Here is a 24497-nt window from a genome sequence, read left to right as displayed (position 1 = left end):
AAATTTGAACTGAACTGGGTGAACCAGTTTTATGCACTTCCCCAGTCACCCGCTTAAGCAACCCTCCTCTAAACCCAGGTTAGTGGAGCACGGTAACTCATGAGTAGACCTTTGACCAGGAGGCTTAAAAGCAGCCTCCCGGCTCAGGGGTCTCTCCAGCATGCCCTGTGCAATTGCACAGGGCATGCATGGCTCCCAACCCCCCCAGCCCCCGCCAGCTCCGTAATGGAGCCGGCAGTCATATGGGTGGCTGGTTTGGCCACCCGGAGCAGACTGACTGCTTGTCTGGGGGAGAGAGGGCTTAGCCCACTCTCCCCGCAAACCCCATCCAGGTTCTTTTCACCGATCGTGAGAACAGCCTCAGTGTGTCACTTTCAGAGATTGACTGAGCTGCCACTGCTCCGATTGGCCAGATGTGTTTTGCCCTTTGGCTGGCTTTCCAATTGTGCCATTCAGTGACAAGTGTCACCCAATTGGCCAGGGGGCAGGGACAAGGGGGGTGCAGCAAAGGAGGGGTATTCAAATTGTATTTAAAGGCCATGCTCTGGCCTTGCAAAGCCACTCTTTCTCAAGCTTCTGAAAGGAGAGAGCTTGAAGCTGTTGTGTTGCTGCTTTGCTGCTGACGTGTGCTGTTTTGTTGGAGTCTCTGCTCGTTGCAGAGGTTTGCTGTGCCTGCCTGTGCTTTGCCTTTGGATTTACTGCCTTAGTTTTTCCTGACTGGATTTAATAATTAATTCCCCCCCCCCGGTGGGATTTTTTATTCCCTCGGAGGGCTAAACTGTTGCTTGCTTTTTAAAAGCAGTGTCCCAGCTAGCCTGACTGGCTGCTGCTGCTGTGTGTGTGCCCAGCCAGCCAGACAGCCAACCAGCCTCTGGAGAATTTGTTTTTCTCCCCAATTTAGTGCTGTGCCTGGCTCTCCGCCTGCTGCCCAGCCACCACATCATCATCAGAGAGAGGCTTTTTCTCTCTCTGATTTAATTTTTCTTTGGTTCCTCTCTCCTTATTTTGAAGTTGCATTGGTTATTTTCTGGTTTTTGTTTGTGTTCTGCTGCCTCCCCTCTGCATCAGCCGTCTTGTGGGCAAGTGGGTGCTGTTCTGCTCCTCTGCTGCTTGGCCCAGTAGCCCCTGGCTGGCCTCCTGTCCTATTCAACTTGACTTCTGGACAATGGAGGTTAAGTAGAAAAATGTTCTTAACCCTTTTCACCCCATAGATTTCAGATTTAAATAGCGCCTTCCCTTTTCTCTCTGTGTGTGTGTGGGGGGGGAGGTGCTGTTGTTGCTGTTGTTGCTTTTGCCTTTTTTAAAACAGGTGTTTAGTGTGCTATTGTGTAGTTGTAGAGTGTTAGGTGGGCAGTCAGTATAGGTGTGGGTAGGTGCTGTTTTTAAATATTTATATTAAAAGCCCCAGGGGGAGGTCAGGGTGATGTCTGACACTCACAGTGTCCCAAGGAAGGCTGGACCAGAATGATGGGCAGGGGTATCCCTGCTGCTGGAGGGGGGAGGGGGTTGTGGATCTGCCGTGGCCACCTGTTCCCCAATTCTTTGCCCCTGGTGAGGTTGCACCTAGGCTCTCCTACCTGGAGGAGCCTGCTGGCCCTGCTGCACCACCAGAGCTTCCGCCACCCATGGCACCTGCTGGCAGTGTTGTGGGGGAGCACTCCCCTGCCAGAGAAATTGATGTTCCCATGTTGGGAGTGTTGGTGGCTACTACCTCAGCCAGGCATTCCTTCTCTCTACCCCACTCATCTCACCCCTCAGTGAGATCTCTGCCATCATCGTTGAGGAGACTAGGTCCTCTGGGACTGAGTCTGAGGAGTCACTTCAGCCTGGCCCTTCCCGTTCCCAGATGGAGGGCAGATGTGGTGGTGGTGATGGGCACCCAGCAGCCCTGGTAGGTTTGCTATCACCCAAACGGCCAAAGAAAACCACCTTGACCTCTGCAAGAAACTGTTGGAAGGACTCTGAAGTTGTTCACAGTGCCCTGAATTGCACTTCTTGTGTCCAGTGCAAGGCACAAATCAGTAGGGGGAAGGATGTCGAGCATCTTAGGACATCTTTGCTGTGGCAACGCATCGTGCAGCATCCAGGCATCCTCTCTGCTGTTGACAGTGCTAGTACACCCAGTTGTGCTGTGCCTTTGACCAGCACTGGTAAGGGACATGCACCAGCTTCTTTGAAGTAGGAGATGCTCCCTGTCAAGCCATGGAGCATGGCTAAAACAGACTCACATCTCGTGACCCAAATCTTAGGTGAGATGATGGCAATGGATGACCAGCCATTTCAGATGGTGGGAAACACTGGCTATTCTAGGTGCTGGCTCCTGACTACAGGATCCCCTCAAGGACCACCTTCAGTTGGACAGTGGTCCTCTCCCTGTACAGGTGGTGCAGGGAGCTCGTGTTGGGCATGCTAGAGGCAGCAGAGCCCGTGACCAGCATGCATTTCACTATTGATCTTTAGAACAGTGTCAGTGGAATGCACACTGCTTTCTTGTCCCTCACTGCTCACTAGTGGGGGCTGGAGAGAGAAGGGACCTCTGGTGCTACTGCCACCATGTCCAGCCCCTCCTGCACAACATAGCACAGGTAGGCCATGGTGCATGTGGACACCAGGCATCCAGAGATCAGGGCTGCCCAGCAGCAAATGCTGCTGCTGCCACGGCTGCACTTGTGAAGAAGTGCTGCAAGATTGCAGCCCATTTCCATTGGAGCGAGAAGGCAAGGAGCATGCTCTGTGAGTGGCAGCATGAGCATGACCTTCCACAACACATCATCCCTGGGATGTCGAGAACTGATGTAACTCTGCCCTCTTGATCCAGTGCATGCTAGAGCAAGAGGTAGCGCTCCAAGACCTGGCTCAGAAATGTGGCTTGAGTAGATGTGACCTCTTCAACATGGAGTGGTTTTTAATGGTATTTAAAGAAGTTTTTGTTATTCCCCTTGATGCTTTTAGCTAAATGTTCCTCATAGGGGTGTGCATTTTGGAATTTTCTTGTTTCAATTGTATCCAAATCGAAACACCCCCGTTTTGTTTTGTACCCAAATTTTCTGAATCCGAATCAGCCCTGTTTTGTTTTGTAGCCGAATTTTCCGAATCCGAATTGATTTGGATTTTTAAAAAGGGTCCCAGGGCAAAAAGAGTGGGTGGTGGTGGTAGTGTCCAATGGGTGGAAGCTACCACCCAAATTTCAAAGGAATTAGGCAAAGGACTGATTTTTTGTGAATTTTTTTAATTTTACACATCTTTAAGAATTTTCCCATAGGGAATAATGGGGATTCCAGCAAATGTATCGCTTCAAATCAAGGGGAAAGGGATGACCCAGAGCGTGTGGTGTGTGGTAGTGCCCAATGGGGGCAAGGAAACTTCCAGAATTATCTCAAAAGAATTAGGAACATAGGAAACTGCCATATACTGAGTCAGACCATTGGTCTATCTAGCTCAGTATTGTCTTCACAGACTGGCAGAGGCTTCTCCAAGGTTGCAGGCAGGAATCTCTCTCAGCCCTATCTTGGAGAAGCCAGGGAGGGAACCTGAAACCTTCTGCTCTTCCCAGAGCAGCTTCATCCCCTGAGGGGAATATCTTGCAGTGCTGACACATCAAGTCTCCCATTCATATGCAACCAGGGAAGATCCTGCTTAGCTATGGAGACAAGTCATGCTCAGCCACAAGACCAGTTCTCCTCTCCATTGGGCAAAGGGCTGATCTTTTGTGAATTGTTGAAGTTTACATGTCTTTTAAGATTTCTCCCATAGGGAATAATGGAGGTTTCAGCAGCCCCATAATTCCACTTGGGGGGCACTGGGGTTTCCCAGAGTGAGGGGTTGTGTAGTGCACATAGGGTGCCAACCACCTCCATACCCACAAGCCCTTGGGGTACTGGGTTTTGTGTTTCTGAGGTGTTCATTGTAGATTCTCTGGCAGCATATGAGATTTTCAGTGAAAAACAAGAATCCACTCTTATATGCTACCAGAGAATCTACACTCAGAACACCATAGAAACAACAGAACCCAGCACCCCATGGGTTAGCAACCCTTCCCCTGGCCAATGTGGGGTCAGTAAAGGGTGGCAAGAAGCAAAAGAGCCAATGGGGAACAAGGAGGGAATTGTCAGCAGGTCAGCCCATGATTTAGGTCACCGATCAGAAGGCTGGAAGGGTGGGAAATTCAAAGAGATGTTAAACACAAAATGGAGACTGACTCAGAGATCACTACAAAATGGAGGTCCGAAACAACAAAACGTTTTGTAGCCGAAACAGGGACGTTTTGTTTTTTATACAAAACTTTTGGATCTGGAAAATGGGTGTTTTGTTTTGTCTACAAAACACCCAAAACAGGCTGTTTTGGGTACAAAACGTTTTGTATCCGGAACATTTTGCACATCCGTAGTTCCTCATACTCTCTTTTTGCCTCCCTTATCGTCACCTTGCATTTCTTTTGCAAGAGTTTGTGTTCCTTTCGGTTCTCTTCATTTGGACAGGCCTTCCAATTTCAGAAGGAAGTCTTCTTCCCTTTTATGGCTTCCTTGATGGTACCTGTTAGCCATTCTGGCAGCATCCGGGACTTAGTGGTACCTTTCCTCCTTTGGGATATACAATCTAACTGGGCTTCTAGTATTGTGGTTTTGAGTAAACTCCTTGCACTCTGGAGCTAAGTGACTCTCCTGATTTTCCCTTTCAGTTTTCTTTTCACCATACTCCTCATTTTGGAGAGGTTTCCTCTTCTGAAATTCAAAGTGTTTGTGTTACACTTCCTTGGTGATTTTCTCCCTGCTTGTATTCTGAATTTGATCACACTATGGTCACTGTTCCCTAAAGAGTCGATGACACTGAAATCACACACCAGGTCCTAGGTGCCACTCAGGTTTAACTCCAAAGTCACCTTCTCTCTGGTTGGTTCCAATATCAACTGTTCTGGGTACAGTCATTCATTTTACCTAGAAATTTGACCTCTCTGTCTTTACCTGACTGTGAATTTACCCAGTCTATGTGTGGGTAATCGCCCATTATTACAACCCTGCCTCTCCATGATGCCTTCCTGATATCCTGCTGCAACACTGTGCAAATCCTGCTGTGACACTCTGTGCAATACACTGGAAAGTGCCCCCTCTCCTGCTGGCTTTCTATCTTCATACTGGTTTTGTTGACTGTTTACAGTATTTCGAGATAGTTTATTAGAAGGATAGGTGTCAGCTGTAATGGTCAGCTGTCCAAGCTGGCTTTCTCAAGAATATGAGGGAGGGATTTATATTTACCTTCTCTTCTCCATTGGGCTCCTTGTGATAACAGGGGCTTGTTCCAGGCTCCCCCACATACTTCCTGCTAAACTCCTGCAAAACTCCAACGTCCTGTTTGCTAACCCTGTTCACGCTGTTCTTGGGCCTACACCTCTTATGTATAGAGTAGGTTTCAAACTGAGACACAGGATATGGGTCAAAAGAACATCAAAGGAATGTTAAAGGAATGTGGGGCCTCCCACAGCCCTAGCTGACTCCAACCCCCTCCAGGCAGGTACAAACAAAAACCCTGGAGTTTGCTAGCCCTGGCAGATGATAGCCCTGATTACAATTGCTTTTTAAAAGGTTTTGCATCCATTTTATCATACAATCTTTTACCTGTTCCGATTTTTCAATAACTTGCACATAAATCCTAGTAAGTGCTCTGAATTTTGTGTTATTAATATTTCAAAATCCATCAATTCTCTAAGCCCCTCCCCCCATTTTTCTATTTCTTTCTGAACTATGCTGTTTATCTGTGGATATTGAAATTATGAAGAAGCACTTCTCAACTCTGCAAAAAGAATTTCAGCTGATTTCATTTTCATTTTATTAACCATTAAACTTTGCAGATTATACGTCTTTTCTCTCCATTGTTCAAATTTCTTAGTATATTCCTCTTTGTAAAAGTATATGTTTACTATTGAAGCTAAAGGCAATAAGGCTAGACTTATTCTTCTTTTATATTTGTTCCAGTTACTTAATAAACTATTTCTAATAGAATGGATTTTAATACCTACATCTGTTCTTTTTGCATCAATCCATAAATATGTAATCCTTCTGAAAATCCTGCTCCTTCAGTATTCATAATCCATCCATATGGTGCTTTAATCCAATCTGCAATCCACGTCAGACAGCTAGCTTGGTAATAAAACTTCAAGTTCGGGACAGCCAGTCCTCCACATTCTCTTATATCTTGCATGATCTGAAATTTAATTCTAGGCCTTTTATAAACCCAAATAAAAGAATTTATATGTCTTCGCCGCTCATTCATTATCTTTTTTTTTATTCTTATTGGTATATTTGGAATAAAAAATTCATCCTTGGTAAAATATTCATTTGTACTGTCGATATTCTCCCCAGCCAGGAAAGCTTTAGCTTTTTCCACCTCTGTCAGTCAGCCAATATGTTCTTCCACATCAATAAATAATTATTTTTGAATAGATCCTTATTGACAGCTGTTAAATTGATCCCCAAATATTTAATCAGTTTAGCAGTAAAATGAAATCCAGTTCTTTCTTTCAAGTATTGCTGTTCTTCCTCTGCTAAATTCCATGTAAAAATTTGTGCTTTATTTGTTAACCCTGTATCCTGAAATTATACTGTATTGCTGTATGAGCCATTATCAAATCTAATAATAGGCTATGAGCCCCTGGTGGCGCAGTGGTAAAACTGCCGCCCTGTAACCAGAAGGTTACAAGTTCAATCCTGACCAGGGGCTCAAGGTTGACTCAGCCTTCCATCCTTCCGAGGTCGGTAAAATGAGTACCCAGAATGTTGGGGGGCAATATGCTAAATCATTGTAAACCGCTTAGAGAGCTCCGGCTATAGAGCGGTATATAAAATGTAAGTGCTAGTGCTAATGATTCCTTTGGCTGAGTAATTGTAAGCACTACGTCATCTGGATATAATTTTATTTTATGTTCTTGCCTGGACATCTTAATTCCAGATATTTTAATCTCTTGCTGAATCTTTAATCTCTTGCCAAACCTTGCTAATGGCTCAAGAGCCAATCTGAACAATAAAGGAGAGAGTGGACATCCCTGTCTTGTGCCTTTCATAAAATGGCACATGTATAATGGGACTGGTATAAAATGTATTTTTGCTGGTATCTTACTCCCATGATTATTGCAAAGATAGAAAACAAATCTTTTGGTAAATGCTGGAAATGTATGAATCAGGCGGGAACTTTGACTTTCCTTTGCTACCAGATTTTTTTTTTGTTAAATATCACAAAACCGTATATACCTGTAAAATATACTGAACTTTCTATATGATTACTGCAGCTTGAATTCTCTATGCTATATATTGGAAAGTTAATTTAATTACATCATTAGAAGCGTGGCAACTTAAACTTTGGGAATATGCATCAATGGCTAAGATTACTTCATACATAAAGAACAAATCAGAGGATAAATTTTTTTCAACATGGGAACGGTTTTTATATTATAATTTGGTTCATGGTTTAATGCCACATCCAAGATTTGGATTTTTATTTTATTTTTTGTAAACTCGGCTATGGGTTTTATAATTTTTTATGTTTGTTAGCTGCCATTGGGTTAGAAAAAATTGTTTAGGAGGAGATATGATAGGGAACTGGAATCCAAACTATGTATTAGATTATCATGAGATGTCATATGTGTTTCTTTTCTTTTCTTCCCTTTTCTTTATATGTTGGCTGTTCTTTAACATTTCTTTAAAAAAACAAATTAAAAAAAAATAAAAACACTGACTTGACGGCAAAACTTTATTTAACTTTATTAAAAAGATTTGCTTTTAATTGGTTTTTTAAAAAACACTGAGGGGAGGGAGCATGGCAAAGTTCTTCAGGAAGGGTGTTCTAAAGCTGAGAACACAACTTAAAAGTCCCTGTCTTTAGTCCCTGCCAACTGGATCTCGGTTAGAGGTGGGGATGAGCAGGCCTGAGATGCTGAGCAGAGGGCCCTGACAGGTTCATATGGGCAAATGCATTCCGACAGGTATCCCAGCCCCAAGCACTTCAGCCTTACCAACTTTTAAACTGTGCTGGTGAGGTTACTGTGGAAGCGAGAGGGGCAAGCGACAGGAGAAGTAGTCCAGAATTGTTTGTGAAATGTGGGAGGAGTACTGCAGGCCACACTGGGGATCACAAAGCCCCAGAACCTTAATATTTCACATCTCCAATGTGCAGCAATAACTACCCTGTGTGTAGAACTGGTGTACTTATTAGAAAAATGGGTGCTTCTGAGGAGTAATCTTGTGACTGCCTAATGGCACTTTGGTGAGTGACTATGATTGCTGTATACCACCCCATAAACCCAGTCACTGACAAGGTGATAAACACCCCCTTTATTCCATGTATACTGAATTAACATGGCATGAAACTGGGCTGATCTTTATCCACTTCATGATTTATAAAAGCACCCCCTGGGTTACAAAGATTTGCTTTGCGCAAGCAACTTTTTAAAATGTCAACTGTGACTGAAGCAGCTGCATGGAAGTTATATTCAGTCCAGTAACTGAATTAGTTAAAATGGATGCTCTCAGGGTACTGTACTCAGCTGCTGTCCTGTTTTCCTCCCTTCCCTGCCATTCAACCATGAATGGTGATGGAAGCTGATCTGGAACTGGTACTTTCAAAGAAAACTCCAGAGGTGCCTTCCTATCATTAAAATACCAGGTGCACAATATTGTCTTCTCCACTCACTCATAAAAACTGCTTTGTAGAATTAGAAGAGGAAAGGCTTGGAAGCTTTTCCAGTTTATTTTATCACTATGGGTAATATATTTACCATTGCAAGCTTCCTGCATTAATCAGAGCATTATTAAGAAGCTTTGAGGCTGAGGTTAAGATCTCAATTGCTTCCTCAGATAAGCTGTTGAAATAGAGATCAAAAGAGGCTGGCATTTATTCATTCATCATGGCACCATTTAGAACATTCTGGATTCAGTTTTCATACTCAAAAATCTTTGGGCAGTGAAATAGCATGTTGAAAGTACAATTCATCTATCTCTTTGAGACTAGAGGAGATTCTTGCAGCTGCAATTCTAATCATTGTTACAGACTTCTATTCATCTTGTTCTGCTTGAAAGGACAAAGCTATTCCAGGTGTCTGGCCCATTTTTATGCCACCCCCTTGAAAACACTATAATTGGTAAACCTGCTGGTTTGTTTAACTATTTTTCTTCATGTGTGATTCAGATAAAGCAGTTCTGTCCTCTTATATCTCAAAGTGACTTGACTATCCCAATAGAGCCGCTTCTCTGCCCATCAGTGATATCTTGCTTGACTAAGTACATTATGGGAGTCTTAAAGGTTCAAAATGCATGTTCTGACTGGGACTATTACAAATCTGGGAACCTGAAAGGGCAATTTGGAAGCAGGAATCCCATGATTTTCCCTTGGCAGTGTTTACGACAGATATGGGTTGTGGTTTCAAGTATCACGTGAAATCTGTATTCTCTCCTTGCCTTTTAATGGTTTTTCTGACCATCCTCTCTGATGTCTTTCCTTATATCATATTCATTAACCTATTCAGTCTTGAGCAGCCATTTGAGATTTTAAGCTCTGGTACCTTTGATAAGGATTAGCAGGGACAAGTTCTGAATCTAGTCTTTGTACTCTTCTCTGAGCAAACCTTAATACTTCTCCATTTGATGTTTTTCTTTTGGTTGTCAATAGAGGGAAATGCTAAATTAAAACTTCCTCCTGTATTCTGCTGTTACTGATAGATTTGATTCAGTGATTTTAAAACTGTATGCTGGAGCACACTAATGCGCTGTGAGGAGCTGAAGTGTGGCTTGAAAAATTAAGCTACCATGTTGGATAAATCCACATTCTGTTCCCCTCAGATTGGTCAGACCCTGCAGCAGTGATTCCCACTCCCTCTGCTTGCATATGGGCTGCAACATCATGCTGACTTGTTGATCCAAACAATCTCTAGAAAGAGTTCTGGGGAATATTCGAAGATGTTGAAGGGTTCTGAGATGAAATGGTCCAAACAGTCCAGTTTGGACAAAATTAGAAGGCACTGAAGGATTTCAGGATGAAAAACAGAGTACTTTATGGAGGAAAGAAATCATTTTAAAGTGGTGGGTTTTTTTTTTTTGCAAAGTTTCAAGGGGGGTGATCTTACCATATGATGTGGTGTCTGTCTGAAAAGGACTTCCAGAAAAGGATTCTAATTCCTCTTCATGTGAAGAAAGAGAAATTGAGATGAAATTAAGACGGAAGATGGGATGTTTCCTATCTTATGGGAAACAATGATTCCCAGAAGACCCTGTGCCTCTCCCAGAACTGCAAGAAGAGGAAAGAAGCACCTCTGCTGGCAGTCATTTTCAAACAGACATTGCTGAAACTGTTTCTGCCTTCTCCCTGTAAGTAGAGGGATTTGAGTGGGGAGAGACGTTGGGGATATCTGATGATGCAGGCTGAAGCAGCTTGACCTAACCAAAGCACTTCAGTCCTGAACTGAATTAGAGCTGCTCAAAAACAGAGGTGACCCCTGAACTGAACTGGGGCTGCTTTGTACAGCCCTGACTTGGATGCTATATGAAGAGAGTACTCCCGCAGTTGCAAGGAAAATGCTTGCCATTGAAATGGGAGCTATGTAAGTGTGTGTGTGTGTGTGTGTGTGTGTGTGTGTGTTGGATATGGAGTTCCAGGGCATCATTCTTTTGCACCAACAAGCCTAATGAACACTAGGAGTACTGGGAGTAGAGGTAGTTAGTGAGGGTCTCCTTCCCTGTCCTTCTTGCCTCTACTCTATGACCCCTGCTTTGATTCCTCAGGTTCTTCCTGTGGTGAGTCAGTCCTCTCCTAGGAGAAGATAAAAACATCTCTCTCTCTCTTCCTACCTATTCATTATGTAGCTGATAGATAGGATTAGGTCTTGCCTTTCTCAATGTATGTCACCAATAAATCAATTTACTTTAGACTCTACAGTGATCTCCATGTGTGTTCCTTAAGTAGCTGAGAGAGAGAGAGAGAGAGAGAGAGAGAGAGAGAGAGAGAGAGAGAGAGAGAGAGAGAGAGGGAGAATCAGGAGATTTTGATGGGCTGGATGAGGGATAACAAATGGAGGCTGAATCCAGATAGGAGAGAGGTACTTATTGTGCAGAGTCAGGAGACGATTTTGATCTGCCTGTCTGGACGGGGCCACGCTCCCCCAGAAAAAACAGGTACATGGTCTGGGAGTGTTTCTAGATCTGAACCTCTCCCCAGTGTCCCAGGCAGTGGCCAGAGGTGCTTTCTATCAGCTTCAGCTGATACACTAGCTGTGTCCATTTCTTGAGATAAACTACTTCAGAACAGAGGTATCTATGCTGGTAACCTTCAGACTGGACTACTGCAATACGCTCTATGTCGGGTTGCCTATGTATGTAGTTTGGAAACTGCATTTGGTACAGAATGTGTTAGCCAGGTTGGTCTCCAGGTTATCTCGGAGAGACCATATTATCCCTATATTTAAAGAGCTACACTGGCTGCCGATAGGTTTCTGGGCAAAATACAAGGTGCTGGTTATTACCTATAAAGTCTTAGACATCTTAGGCCCTGGGTAATTAGGAGAACGTATTCTTCACCATGAGCCCTATCACCTGTTGAGATCATCTGGAGAAGTTCATCTATGGTTGCCACTTTCTTGTCTGGGGGCAATCATGATTGGATTGCAGTCAAAAGACTGGGAAGATACCTAAAGGGTACTGCACACTATACACTGGAGATTCCAGCAAGCAGCAATCCCCAACTAGGGGGAATACATGGATGCAGATTGGGGTGAAGACAGAACAGACTGCAAGTGGACACCCATAAGTTGGGTTAAGAGACAGACCCATAAGTTGGGCTAGCCACAAGCAGTCAGTTGTTGCTCTCTCATCCACAGAGGCAGAATATATTTCCGCAGCTGAAGTGTGCAAGGAAGCAGTGTAAATATACCAGCTACTATCGGACTTTGGGATTGAGTAATGTTTGAAGACAATCAAAGCTGTTTTCAGATCTCCCAGATTGGGAAGATTAAGTCTCAAACTAAGCACATTCCCATAAAGTATCACTGTGTTTGAGACATGCAAGAAAAAGGGATAATGTAATTGGAATACTGCCCAATAGAAGAGATGGTAGCAGATGGATTGACTAAGCCACGGCTGAGATACAGATTCCAGATGTTTCATAAGAAGATGGGAGTTGTGAGCCGGTGCAACAGGTGATTAGAAGGCATGTTGTATATGGAGTTCCAGTACTTCAATCATTTGTTCCAATGACCCTAATAACCACTAGGGGCACTGGGAACAGTGTTTCCTCTAACAGGGATTCCCAGATGTTGTTGAATACAACTCCCATAACCCCCAAGCAAAAGCCATTGTGGCTGGGGTTTCTGGGAGTTGTAGTCAACAACAACTGGAAATCCCTGTTAGAAGGAGCACTGACTGGGAGTAGAAGTAGTTAGTGAGGGTCTCTTTACCTGTCCCTGCTTGCCTCTACTCTATGACCCCTGCTTAGACTCATCAGGTCAGTCCTCTTCCTTTCGATGGAAACATACTGTCTCTCTCTCCCTTCCTCCCTATTCATATATAGCTGATAGATAGGATTAGGTTTTGCCTTTCTCAATGTACTTCACCAATAAATCAATTTAGTTTATACTCTACAGTGATCTCCATGTTGGTTCCTTAAATAGCTGTAACAACTAAACTCGATATTCTGTAACTGGAGTGGTAGCTTCATTGCACTCTGCTAAATAATCACAAACCCCAACAGTGTGTGTTTGTGTGTAAAATACATATTTCTATTCCTGAATGTACACGTTAGGTGTATCTTTATTTTAATCAAGAAAAATATCATGCCCAGCTATCAAAAGACTGGGGAATAATGATTTACCTTTTGCCTTCATACACCCCCGCCCCCCGCCTTTCATCTTAGCTGAATTATCCTTCAAGTGACAGCATAGGTAAGTTGTGAGCTTTTGCCAATCTTGCTTCTGTTCCTTGAAGTAAGCAAGCTTTGCAATGTTCTTTTTCAAGCAGAAACAATTAAAATCATCCTGGCAGTGATCACTGCAAGGATATCACTTTCTGTTTTCTCCCTCAATTACTGTTCCCAACTTGAATACTTGCACCTGCTGTCTGACTCTTTCCCTTGACTGAATATCTTCCCCATATATTTGACATTATTCCCTTCTCTTGATGTTGGCTTCTGTGCTGTCTTTGACCCTTTCTGCTTATTCTTACAACAATGAACCTATTTCAAATCTTTGCTTGATGTTTCAACATTAGCAAAAAGCACATGCCACTAGGGGTGTGCATTTATTTTTGGATGACTGGGAAAATGCAACAAATTGGACCCTTTAGTTCACTTTGGCATACAAGATGAGCTGAACACAATGAGAACGAATGAATTGCATGTGAGCAGTGATTCTTTTGTTCCTGTCTATGACTCCATTCCTTTCAGTTTTGTTCCCTCTAGCCACCAGCAGCTATGCGGGAGCTGGGGGAGAGAGAGCAAGGGGAAAGTTGACAATGTAAATTCTCTAGTCTCAAACTCAAGACACATTCTAGCTAAAATGTTAATGAATTGGATGTGGCTTCTTGACACAACAAAATCTCCAACCACAGAGTAGTAAAGGGAGAAATGTGACGGATTATTAAAAGAGGAGGTGACATTTGACTGCTTCATTCCACGCCTCCTCCTTCCCTCACGCTCCAGTCCATGTTTGGAGTCTTGCAGTCTTGCTGACCTCCAGTCAGCGAGACTGCAGAGAGGCAGGGTTGCTGGCTGTGCAAGCTTCCTTATTTCCTGAAGGACAGCCCATGCAACCAATAGGAGCTGGAGTGAGGGAGGAGCTTCCTCCCTCAGCTCTGGTTTGAGAGAAAGACCTGGTCCAGACGTAATGGAGGCACCACCAAAATGCAGTTATTGGCAGCGTAACTCACTACAAACTGAAGGTAACAATTGCAGTTAGGGGAGGGTGCCATGGGTCACCCCCCCCCTTAAACTGCAGTTCTCTGGGTCTATACGTTCACCTAGCAAAACCAGAGGTCAATGGACCTTCAGTTTTGTATTTTGTCTGAATCCAGCCATTATTTTGTATGTGCATTCAGGTGTCTGAACATATGCACATATTATTCTGTGCCTCATTTTCTATGTGTTTATTTTTAAAGTGAACCTGGGTACAAGTACCCCCCAACAAAATGCTGGATATAGATAGGAAGTGTACTGCTACAGATAGGAAGTGTACTGCTGTATATGCATTCAACATAATGTGTGAATAACTGTACAGGTATTAATTGTACACAGAGTGTATATGTGTTGAACATAATGTGAAAAGGGTTTATGCCTAGTCTTCATCTGAACCTTAGTGAATTATAGTGTTCAATCTAAGTTTAAATACAAGCTCAGGACAGAACTACACCTCATATAAGCTGTTCTGGTAAGAACTAATCTGCTTAATTTCCTTACACTATCATATTAATTGATAATTACCATCCTCACAGGTTAGCCCACTTCAGCCTTAAATATTAACACATCCAACATCTTGAACTGGGGTGAATGACATCACCATTAACTGTGCTGTTGAGGTGTCCCTATGTGTCACTCATTACAGTTGTAGCAAATTTGGTTCAATTTAGTTAGGTGGTTCACAAGTTACTCCACTTGAACCTCAAACATTTACACGTCTGCCATCTTGAATTGGGGTGGATGACATCATTGCAAACTACACCATTGAGGTGTCTCTATGTGTTCCCACAGCTGTAGCAAATTTGGTTCAAATCAGTTAGGCGGTCCACAAGTTAACCCACTTGCACCTCAAATGTTTATGCATCCAGCATCTTGAATTGGGGTGGATGACAATATGCTGTTGAGCTATCCCTATGAAGTACAGAAAAAGCTGTTAAATTATTTAAAAAGTACATGAGCACAGATGGAGATCCTACAGAGCACACTATACAAGAATCTGTATAGAATTATAATTTGAGCAGAATTTAGAACTGCCTGCAGGGCCAGATTTAGGGTCAGGTGACTCAGGCTAGGAGATGTTTGCCTGGCATTTGCGTTATTTTTAAACACTTCTATCAGCCCAAGTTTATTCTAAGTATTGTTTCCCACTGCACATATGGCAACTGCAGCCTACCCCTGTCCATGAGCATCGACTCACCCCAGAATTCCTACAGAAAGGGAAAAAGATGGAAGGGAAAATGAGAATGAATTGAACAAGAAATAACAAAGAGGGAAACTAACAAGGGGCAGAACTAAGGAAGGGGTAAGTTGGGATCATATTACACCCATGAATATCTGAAAGAGCTGCACTGGATACCAATTTGTTTCCAGGTCCAATACAAGGTGTTGGTTTTGACCTCTGAAGCCTTTAATGGTTTGGGTCCTGAATATCTGAAGGACTGCCTGCTCCCAAGGGTTTCTGCCTGCTTGACAAGATAATCAGAGGGGGCTCTGCTCTGCGTGCCAATAGTGAGAGAAGCTTGGCTGTTGTACACTCTGATCAGAGCCTTCTTGGTTATTGTCCCCAGGCTTTGGAATGTTCTTCCTGCTGACATGCCCTTCAGCCTCCATCACAGTTGTTTTTTTTGAAAGCAAGTAAAAATATGGCTCTCCACCAAGGCTTTTATATGAACCTACTTTCCATAAGGAAAGTAAGCTTACGAGATCAGACGGTATTTTGTGTGTGTTTGTGTGTGTGTGTGTCTGTTTGTCTATGTACATGTGTGTGTGTCTCCCCATGTATATGCTACACAATGCCTCAATCAATATGAACCAAATTGGGTAGAGTTGTAGGGATACATAGGGACACCTCAATGGCGTAGCCTGTGATGTTGCCATCCACTCCGATTCAAGATGGCAGACACATAAATATTTGAGGCACAAGTGGGCTAACTTGTGAATTGCCTAACCAATTTGAACCAAAATTGCTACAGCTGTAGGGATACATATGGATGCCTCAATAGCATAGTTTGTAATGATTTCATTTATCTTGACTCAAGATGGTGGACACATCTGAGGTGCATGTAGGTTAACTTGTGGACTGTCTAACTGATTTGAAGCAAATTTGGTACAGTTGTAGTAGTGACACTGTAGTGGATTAAAGCCTTTGTCTTAGAGCAAGCTCATGTGAGGGAAAAATATGCTAAATCATCCCTGCTGAGCTGCATGACCATGCTTCTCCTAAAACTCTTCTGTATTTTTGGTATGTTCAAAAATGGTTGCTGCCACCACCCTTATTTATTACAGAACCTGACCCTCCCTGGGCTTGGGGTGGAATTCCCAGGGAAAACTCTCTTTATTTTGTTATTGGAAAAGTACAAAAATGTTCCATGTGCAAAAACTGATAGCTGCTGATTTCCTGAGGACGTGCTTGCATCAGAGTAACCCCCTTTTAGCCCCGCTTCCTAAGTTAAAAATCCACTCAGAGAGGCTTGTAAAATAAAAGAACAAAAAGAAAAACAGCTTTATTCAAGTACCACAGACTACTTCTATCTGAGGATTTCTCAGCTTTTAGTTACAGATAAAAATACTCCATAGGTTACAAGAATACTTCAAAAGCACCCCGAATGATGTTGGCACAGCACACTTCAAAAACCTTGGTTACCCCATTGCAAAGAACGGGTATGTGGGAAATCCAAAAGCACACTTGAATGCATACAGAGTCTTTTGCTATACCCTAGGTGTATGGAGCGTAGCCTAGTGTTTCTTACTTCAATTACATTGTAGGTAAACCATAATAGACCAGTATCAGGAATATGCAGAGCACACACACAAAAGGAATATAACTTCTAATGCAAAGTCTGACTAAACAAACTTTTCCCTAGACTAAACTCCCCGAAGGCAAAGCCCAGGATTCCTTTTCTTGAACTCACCAAGCTCTGGTTGAGATTCAAGCCTCCTGCCCTCCTGGCTTTCCAGGACCTGCAGCCATTCTTCCTGGCCACATGTCCTTCTTTAACAAAGAATTGCCTTCTTCCTCCCAACTGCTCTCTAGGTCCCACCTACCTGGTGTGCTGATTGGCTGAGCCCTGGAGTTCACCAGCCTGTCAGTTAGGACATGGTTCATTTCTGATTAACTCTTTAGGGGAATGGTGGCTGATCACTACAGACACATAGGGAGACCTCAATGGCATAGTTTGTGATGATGTTATCCACCCCAATTAAAGATGGTGGACTCATGAACATTTGAGGCACAAGTGGGCTAACCTGTGGACTTTCTAACCAATTTGAACCAAATTTGCTACAGGGACCTAGAGTCATACAGATGAAAAAGCAGGCTTCTATTAATCTGCCTAGCTGGATGAGGAAAGTTAGGCAAAGGGGTGCTGCATGCAATTTTCTTTGTCCAGTCCAGAACTGAAGTAGAAGCTGTATTCATTTTCCCTGTCCGCAAGAACGGAAGATTGTGTGATGACCAATCTAATGTTGCTGCTCCATGTGTACAGTTGGAGTGGGCCCAACAACTCTGCTTTATTTGATTTTCCAGATATTTATTTTGCTGGAAATTGGGAAGAATACTCTTCCAAATGAGAGAGATTGTGAGCAACTTGGGGACAAAAGAGTTTACATTTGAAAAAAATTGCTGTAACCCATTTTGAACCCATAGAATAATGAAAGAGATCAGTCTAAGTAAATGGTGTCTGACTGTGTCTTCAAAATTCTTCCTGATACATAGGTAGGAAAATCAGAAATAATGATTTTACTTGGTATCATAGGGACATCCCCCCAGTAACTGAGGGAGATTTTCTGGTCCAAATATTTAGGATTGCTATACTAAAGGATACCAAATGAACTGTGTTTTAAAACAAATCAGTAGATGGCAGTATAGAGTTAATCTGCAGCAATACATTACAATTTTGGTAAGTTTATATTTCATATTAAATGCTGTAGCTTGAAGCAGGAGTGGGCAACTTCTACAGCATCAAATACAACACTGGAAATACACAGTGAAAAGAGTGGCATTGCTAATTTTTTAATTACATCAAATTTGCATAGCATTCACTGGGTTGGAGCTATGTTTCTATTACTCTGCATGCAAAACTTTCAAACAGAAAGACTGTGAGTGCTTGGAAAATAAATTTATCATGAAGTTGGCAAAAAAAACCACACCCAACAATAACATATGTTGCCTTATATTTACTTGCCTTTATTTTGGCTGATGTACGAATGTCTTTCCTACTAGATCAAAGTTATCTCTGCATTTGTAAATTCTAGAAAACTATGTTTGGAGCGTGGCAGAAAGCAGAGATTAAATCCTGTGTGTATGCCCCAAGTGCTTTGCACATGCTGAATTTTCCTGCTCCCCCCACCTTCCAATTTTATGCCCTTATACTTTGCCAGATGATACATTAGAGCGTCTCTCAAATGTGACACAAAAATCTCAGTTTGGGGATGCAGTGAGGCTTTTGGGGGGTGAGGTTGGGGGGCTATCTACAGTGGCAAAATCATAACTCTTTTGAATACTAGCTATAGGCAGTGGCCTCAAGAAGGTCAGATAGGCATTCCTGTTCATATAACAGGCAGCACCTATGCATGGAGTAGCTCCTACTCTGCAGGCAGCACCTACAGGGCTCGATAGAACCCACTCGCAATTTAAAGAGGATATGTGCACACAGGCAGCATGATGTGATGTTAGGGGGAATGGGAGGTCTGTGTACAATGCACTTCCTACAATGTACTTCCTATCCTATACAGGGTCAATGGAGCAAGGGGGGATGAGTGTCCCTGGGCCGCCAGAGTCTGGGGGGGGCCACCAAGACACCCCTAACCCTCGCCCAGGGCACCACCTTGCCCCTCCTCCTGCACCCAGCTGGAGAACGAAGCATTTGCTGGCTGGGAGCACAAGCCACGCCCCTCTCCTGCCCAGCTGGTGCTCCATTCCAGCGCTGACTGGCTAGGGACTTCTTTCCCTGCCTTGCTCCCAGTGATGCAGAGAGAGAACCCTTCACTAGTCTGCACTGGACTGAAGCAGTGACTGGGGAGGATTAGGAGAGGGTTTGAATGGACCCTCTTCTGGGTAGTGGATATGCTCCCTGTGTTGACATCAGATGCAGGGGGCGTGGCGGGAATGGGGCAGTCAGCCTAGTTTCTCTCCAGTCAATGCTGCATTCTAGCCTGGCTGGAGGCTCTTCCCTCTGCATCACAAGGAAATGTTGATGCAGGAGGTGTGATTAGGGTGTGTATGTGTGGCCCAATTTGCGAGGGGATAGGGGTCCCTGCCGGCAGCAGCATGTCCCCCGACTGCTGGCAAGTTTCCTATGCCCCTGCATCCATCCCTTCTCTGAGCCTTCTTGCAATGCTTTCAAACCATTTGTTCTTTTGTTTTCTGTTTTCCCTCACCTCTTCTCCTCCAGATGGTGAGATTATTTTACTGTGATGTGGTCAGCCTGTGTCCTTTCTTTAGACAAAATGGTTTCAGTGAATACAGTGAATTTGGGGTTGGAAATATAAACCAGGGAAAGAACATTTCACAGGTTGCTAAAAAGCCAGCAAATGTTCTCAGCTAGAGAGTCCCATGTCTGCTTTGTCAAGAAAAATGTCGTGCAGATGGTTTCTTTTATCCCTAAAGTTGAATCAATGCTTATTCTATCTTTTCATGTGTAATTTTTAGGTCTTGCTGAGTTATGTTTGTGGTTCAGTCTCCAGTGAGATCCTGAGTGACATTAAATCCTCGCTTCTGAAGATACAATGCTGTTATTTTGCCAGTTAAATGTTTGTTTCTATGTATTCCAAGTTTCCCCACTTAGCAACATGCTGCACTGGTTCTGTCACCATGGCAACAAAATATCCCATAATGGCTCTGTCCTATAGCCAAAAAATAAAAGTTTCAATTTCAGTTGTCTGTTCAGTTTTAAAGCATTGTGTGGTGGACCTAGCAGGGACTTTGCTAAAATATTCTTTTCTACCTTGAGGCTTATTTTGTTGATGTTGGAAGGAAGAGGAATCCACAAGGAACCACTGAGATTAAAAAAAAATAAAAATCGAAGATGCCCTTGCACTGAAGAAGCTTTTATGGCTCTGGCACCTTGATGGAGTGTAATTACATTGCACACTTCTGATACTGAAGATATTTTCCCTACAAATTATTCTCCACTAATAAATACATGATAGTGCTGTTTGATACTTCTTATTTCACTCAGTGAGGTTATTCTCATGACTAGCTGCAGCAGGGCAGGAGCACGAAAACCTTGGCTGTGAGGCTCGTGTGGAGCCTCGGAACCAGCTCTTGCCCTGCTGCTCTAGAGCAAGGCTACACTGGGAATAAACCAACCCTCTAACCCAGGTTAAAGGGGCAAAGCCCCATTCTACCATTGCAGCCCCAATCACTTTTGTGATCAGGGCGGTGTGCTGCAGCTCCTAGCAGCTCGGCTTCCTGAAGATCACAGATGGCCGCCTAAAGAGTGGCCAGGAAGCCGGGAACTGCAGCATTACCCTTGGCAGCCTCTCAGCTTCCTGCGCAATGCATTGTGGGATACTGGAGAACATCCTCCTTCAGACCCCCAATGCTGTAAGCTCTGCAGCACCGGTCATGTGAGTGTGTGGTGTGGCGGAGCTCGAGCAACCATCTGCTTGTGTGGGGAAGGCAGGAAGGCTTCTTGCCTTGCCCACAGTAGTCCACCCTAGCCACCAGTTGCTGATCTCAGACAGTGTGTTCTATTCAAATCTGGAGAAGATCAAAGCCTCACCTTATGTTGCTTTCAAGCTTTTGCAAAGTAACATAAGCTCAAACTCTATTTAGGGAATTTTTTTAAAAAAAAAAAAAAACAAGGCATAAGCATTAACTGAAAAGCTTAAGAAAAAATGATGAAAGGTGGATTCTTGAGTTCTCGTGAAAAACAAAGACAATGGGATCAGACCTTGTCCCCTAAAATAATTAACTTACGGCAATTCAACTGTTAGCCAGGCAAATCACACACCCAGCCCCTTGTGGGGCGAGGGGCACTAATTGGGGCAATCACTCCAGGCCTCACACACAGAGGTGGTCCCACACCAACAAACTATGTTTAAATGCTTGAAATGATCCTATCCTTTTCCTTCAAGACATTAACTCTGGTCTGTGAAAATGTAACCCAAGGAACAGAAATAATTTCAATATCTTGCATTTGTCCAGCGTTCCATTTATTGAGCCATTGACTCCAGCAGGGGAATCAATCTACTATGGTCGTGTTGCCTGATTGCCAATTTAACCAGTTTATAGTCCCTTAAGCCCTTTCCTCCTGCCTTGTAACTATGACTGACATCCGAGTAATGAGTACTTGAGCAGCCAAAGGAAGCACACATGCAGTGGCTGTAGTCCTGCTTCAGCAGTGCAGGTCCGTGTGTGTGTGTGTGTGTGTGTGTGTGTGTGAGATTTTTGCCACTCTCTCCTTTCCTGGAAATGTTTTGTGCCACCCAAAATTATGTCCTCGAGGACTGCATGCCCAGTGGAACAGTCTATCTTATGCAGTGGTGGGATCTTCTTTGCTAAAGGTTTTCAAATGGAGGCTGGACCACCTTCTGTCAGCCATACTGTAGCACAGTGTTTCCCAACATTTTTAATCCTGAGGTACACTTTCATAAAAAATAATTGAGACACACTGCCCCACCAACACAGACACTGCCATACAAGTTTTATTTATTTATTTTTGCTTCCTTCCTCCTCTTTATTATTATATCATCTTTATTCTTATTTATGGTCATCCCTCACATCTCTCTTGGAGGATCAAGACCTGTTTCTAATCTTCCATGTTGGGCTAGGTGATTGAGCGAGTGGTGGCCTTTCAGCTCGAGGCAGTTTTGGATGATGAGATTATCTAGACCATTTCAAACTGGCATTCTTGTGGGCTATGAGGTTGAGACAGCCTTGGTCGGCCTGATGGATGATCTCCAGCTAGCTAACAAGAGAGGGAGTGTGATTCTGCTGATCCTTTTGGATCTCTCTACAGCTTTTGATACCATCAAAACGACCATGGTATCCTTCTGGAACACCTGAGGGAAGTGTTCTTGGTATCTGCAGCTTTCAATACCATCAGAAGGACCACGGTATCCTTCTGGAATACGTGAAGGAAGTGTTCATGGTATCCTTGAGGGAGGTGGGATTGGTTGGCACTGTTTTATAGTGGTTCTGCTCCTACCTCTCTGGTAGATTTCAGATGGTGTCACTTGGAGACTATTGCTCTGCAAAGCAAGAACTGAAGTATGGAGTTCCACAAGGCTCCATACTGTCTCCAATGCTTTTTAAAATCTACATGAAACTGCTGGGAGAGATCATCAGGAGGTTTGGTGCCTGCAGTTTAATTGCCTTAAGTTAATTATTTTAGGGGACAAGGTCTGATCCCATTGTCTTTGTTTTTCATGAGAACTCAAGAATCCACCTTTCATCATTTTTTCTCAATATGCTGATGACACCCAGATCTACTTCACCTTGTTGATCTCATCAGGAAATGGCATACCTTCCCTAAATGCCTGCTTGGAGGTGGTAATGGGCTGGATGAAGGACAACATACTGAAGTTGAATCCAAATAAGATGGAGGTACAGACTGTGGGGGGTCAGGACCTGAAAGATGGTTTAGATCTGTCTGTTCTGGATGTAGTTTCACTCCCCACTTAAAGTTCAGGTATGTAGCTGGTAGTGCTCCTGGACGCAAAGCTCTCCCTGGATTCTCAGGTTGGGGCAGTGGCCAGGAATGCTTTTTATCAGCTTTGGCTGATACATCAGCTATGTCCACTTCTAGAGGTAAATGATCTTAAAACAGTGGTACATAAGCTGGTAACCTCTAGACTTGACTACTATGATGTGCTCTGTGTGCGGCTGCCTTTGTATGTGGTCCAGAAACTACAATTGGTACAGAATAAGGCAGCCAGATAGGTCTCTGGGACAACACAAAGGGACACATTGGTTTTGAAAGAACTGCACTGGCTGCCGATATGTTTCCTGATGAAACAGGCATGGAGCCAGCCGAGTGGTGGCCTGCATCCAGTCTCACTTGGCGGCCCCCTCCGCATTTGCCCGTATGCGTGATGTCATATGCACGGGGGCGTGGCTTGGGCTCTGGAGGAGCCCAGAGCGAACTCCCCGCTCCCACGCCCGGGCCGCCAAGATCCCGGGCGAACTATCTGCTAGTTATTTCAGGCAGCGCAGACTGCCCGATAGAACGTTTTCCCCTTCCTCTCCCTCTCTGGAGGGAGAGAAAGGGGGAAACATCCTATCCGGCAGCCGATGCTGCCTGAAATGACGTGCTGAGATCTTGTTCGGGCTCTCGGCAGCCCAGGCCACGCCCCCTTTGCGTGTGTCACAAGTCTAAGTAATAAAACTGGATAACGGCTAGACTATAATACTATAAGGAGCAGTAAAAAAGAAAAGAAAAGAGGAGTGTAAGTCTTTCTATTGAATCAGTATTGAGTGGGCAAAATGTAGAGCCCAACCTGAGTCACCGAGGGTCAGACTAAGGCTGTTAAGACTCACTGCCTACCATCTGCTGATGAATGCTGGTTGCTGCTGCACAGAACATGGCAATGCTATATGTGCTGGCAAGCTTAAATTCAGAAAGCAGCAAGGAGTTGTAGAATTGGCTTGAAAGTCCGAGATACTTGCATAGCAATGGAAGGATGGGAGAGGCACAAATGTCTCTATAGAACAAACAATGGAGGAGGACATACTCAGTAGTTTTGATCTGCCCTGAGCCACAGGGGCATAGTCACTCTGCAATTAGTCCTTCTATAACGGCCTTCTAGCACTGCTGAAGGGAGGCCATGACAGCGAACTAAAGTGAATGCCCTTCTTTGCTTTGGAACCTCCAGTTGGGTGAGGTATGCTGTTGGAGAGGCAGAATATCTAAGCTCATCACTGATATGAAAGTTTGGGACCCTGCTGAGATCAGTTTGGCGCTCAGTGTCTATAATGTGCTGCTTGATGGTGGCTTTCATCTGGTCATATCCCATATTAAACAAGGTCAAGGGCGAAAGACCCAGGTTAGCTACTTTTGTCTCGATTGTCCAAATCTAGCTAGATTGGTAATAATTGCATAGGGTTAGGGTGGCAAGACCAACTGGGCAAAAGCATAGTCTGAGCCAGTAGCAGAGGATGGCCATCTACACCCTAGCCTCCAGCTTGATCATGCCTGTCTCCAGGCACAGAGGGGCATTGGAGACACATCTTGGTACCTGGAACATTGCCCGCAGAAATTTAGATTATACAAGTTCCAGAGTTGCAAAGTTCAGGAAGGGGTCCAGTTGGGCACCATAGAGGAACTGAGCTAGCAGCTTGGATGTCAAGATCCGCAGGTACATAATAGCTTCCTCTCGTCCACAGGAATTTGAGAGTGGCAGAGGAGCTTCTCTGAGCATTTAGAGCCACATGTTCCCCGTGAGCATTCCTAGAGCTGCCAGAATGAAAAACTACCCGCAAGTATTTGAAGTGTGAAACTTGCTCCATCTTATGCAAGATCATGGTGAAGGCCATGATTTTAGTTTTGTAATAGTTGATTTCCAGGCAGTCCTCCCTGCAGTGCAGCGTCAGGGCCCTCAGTGCTTTTCTAAGGCCAATGGTGGTTCAGACT

General features: G+C 43.9%; 1 long non-coding RNA gene across 1 annotated transcript; it reads left to right on the top strand.

Annotated features, from left to right (window-relative positions):
• Positions 1–13815: 13815 nt before the first annotated feature.
• On the top strand, positions 13816–19795 carry LOC128349123 (uncharacterized). Its single transcript, XR_008318566.1, has 2 exons — positions 13816–13907; positions 19571–19795. It is a non-coding gene; the product is annotated as an uncharacterized LOC128349123 (long non-coding RNA).
• The last annotated feature ends 4702 nt before the right edge of the window (positions 19796–24497 follow it).

This window comes from Hemicordylus capensis, chromosome 3, assembly GCF_027244095.1.
Source record: "Hemicordylus capensis ecotype Gifberg chromosome 3, rHemCap1.1.pri, whole genome shotgun sequence".
In the NCBI taxonomy this organism is placed as follows: Eukaryota; Metazoa; Chordata; class Lepidosauria; order Squamata; family Cordylidae; genus Hemicordylus; species Hemicordylus capensis.
The sequence above is the reverse complement of the archived record's forward strand: the minus strand, read 5'-3'. Positions and strand labels throughout refer to the sequence as shown.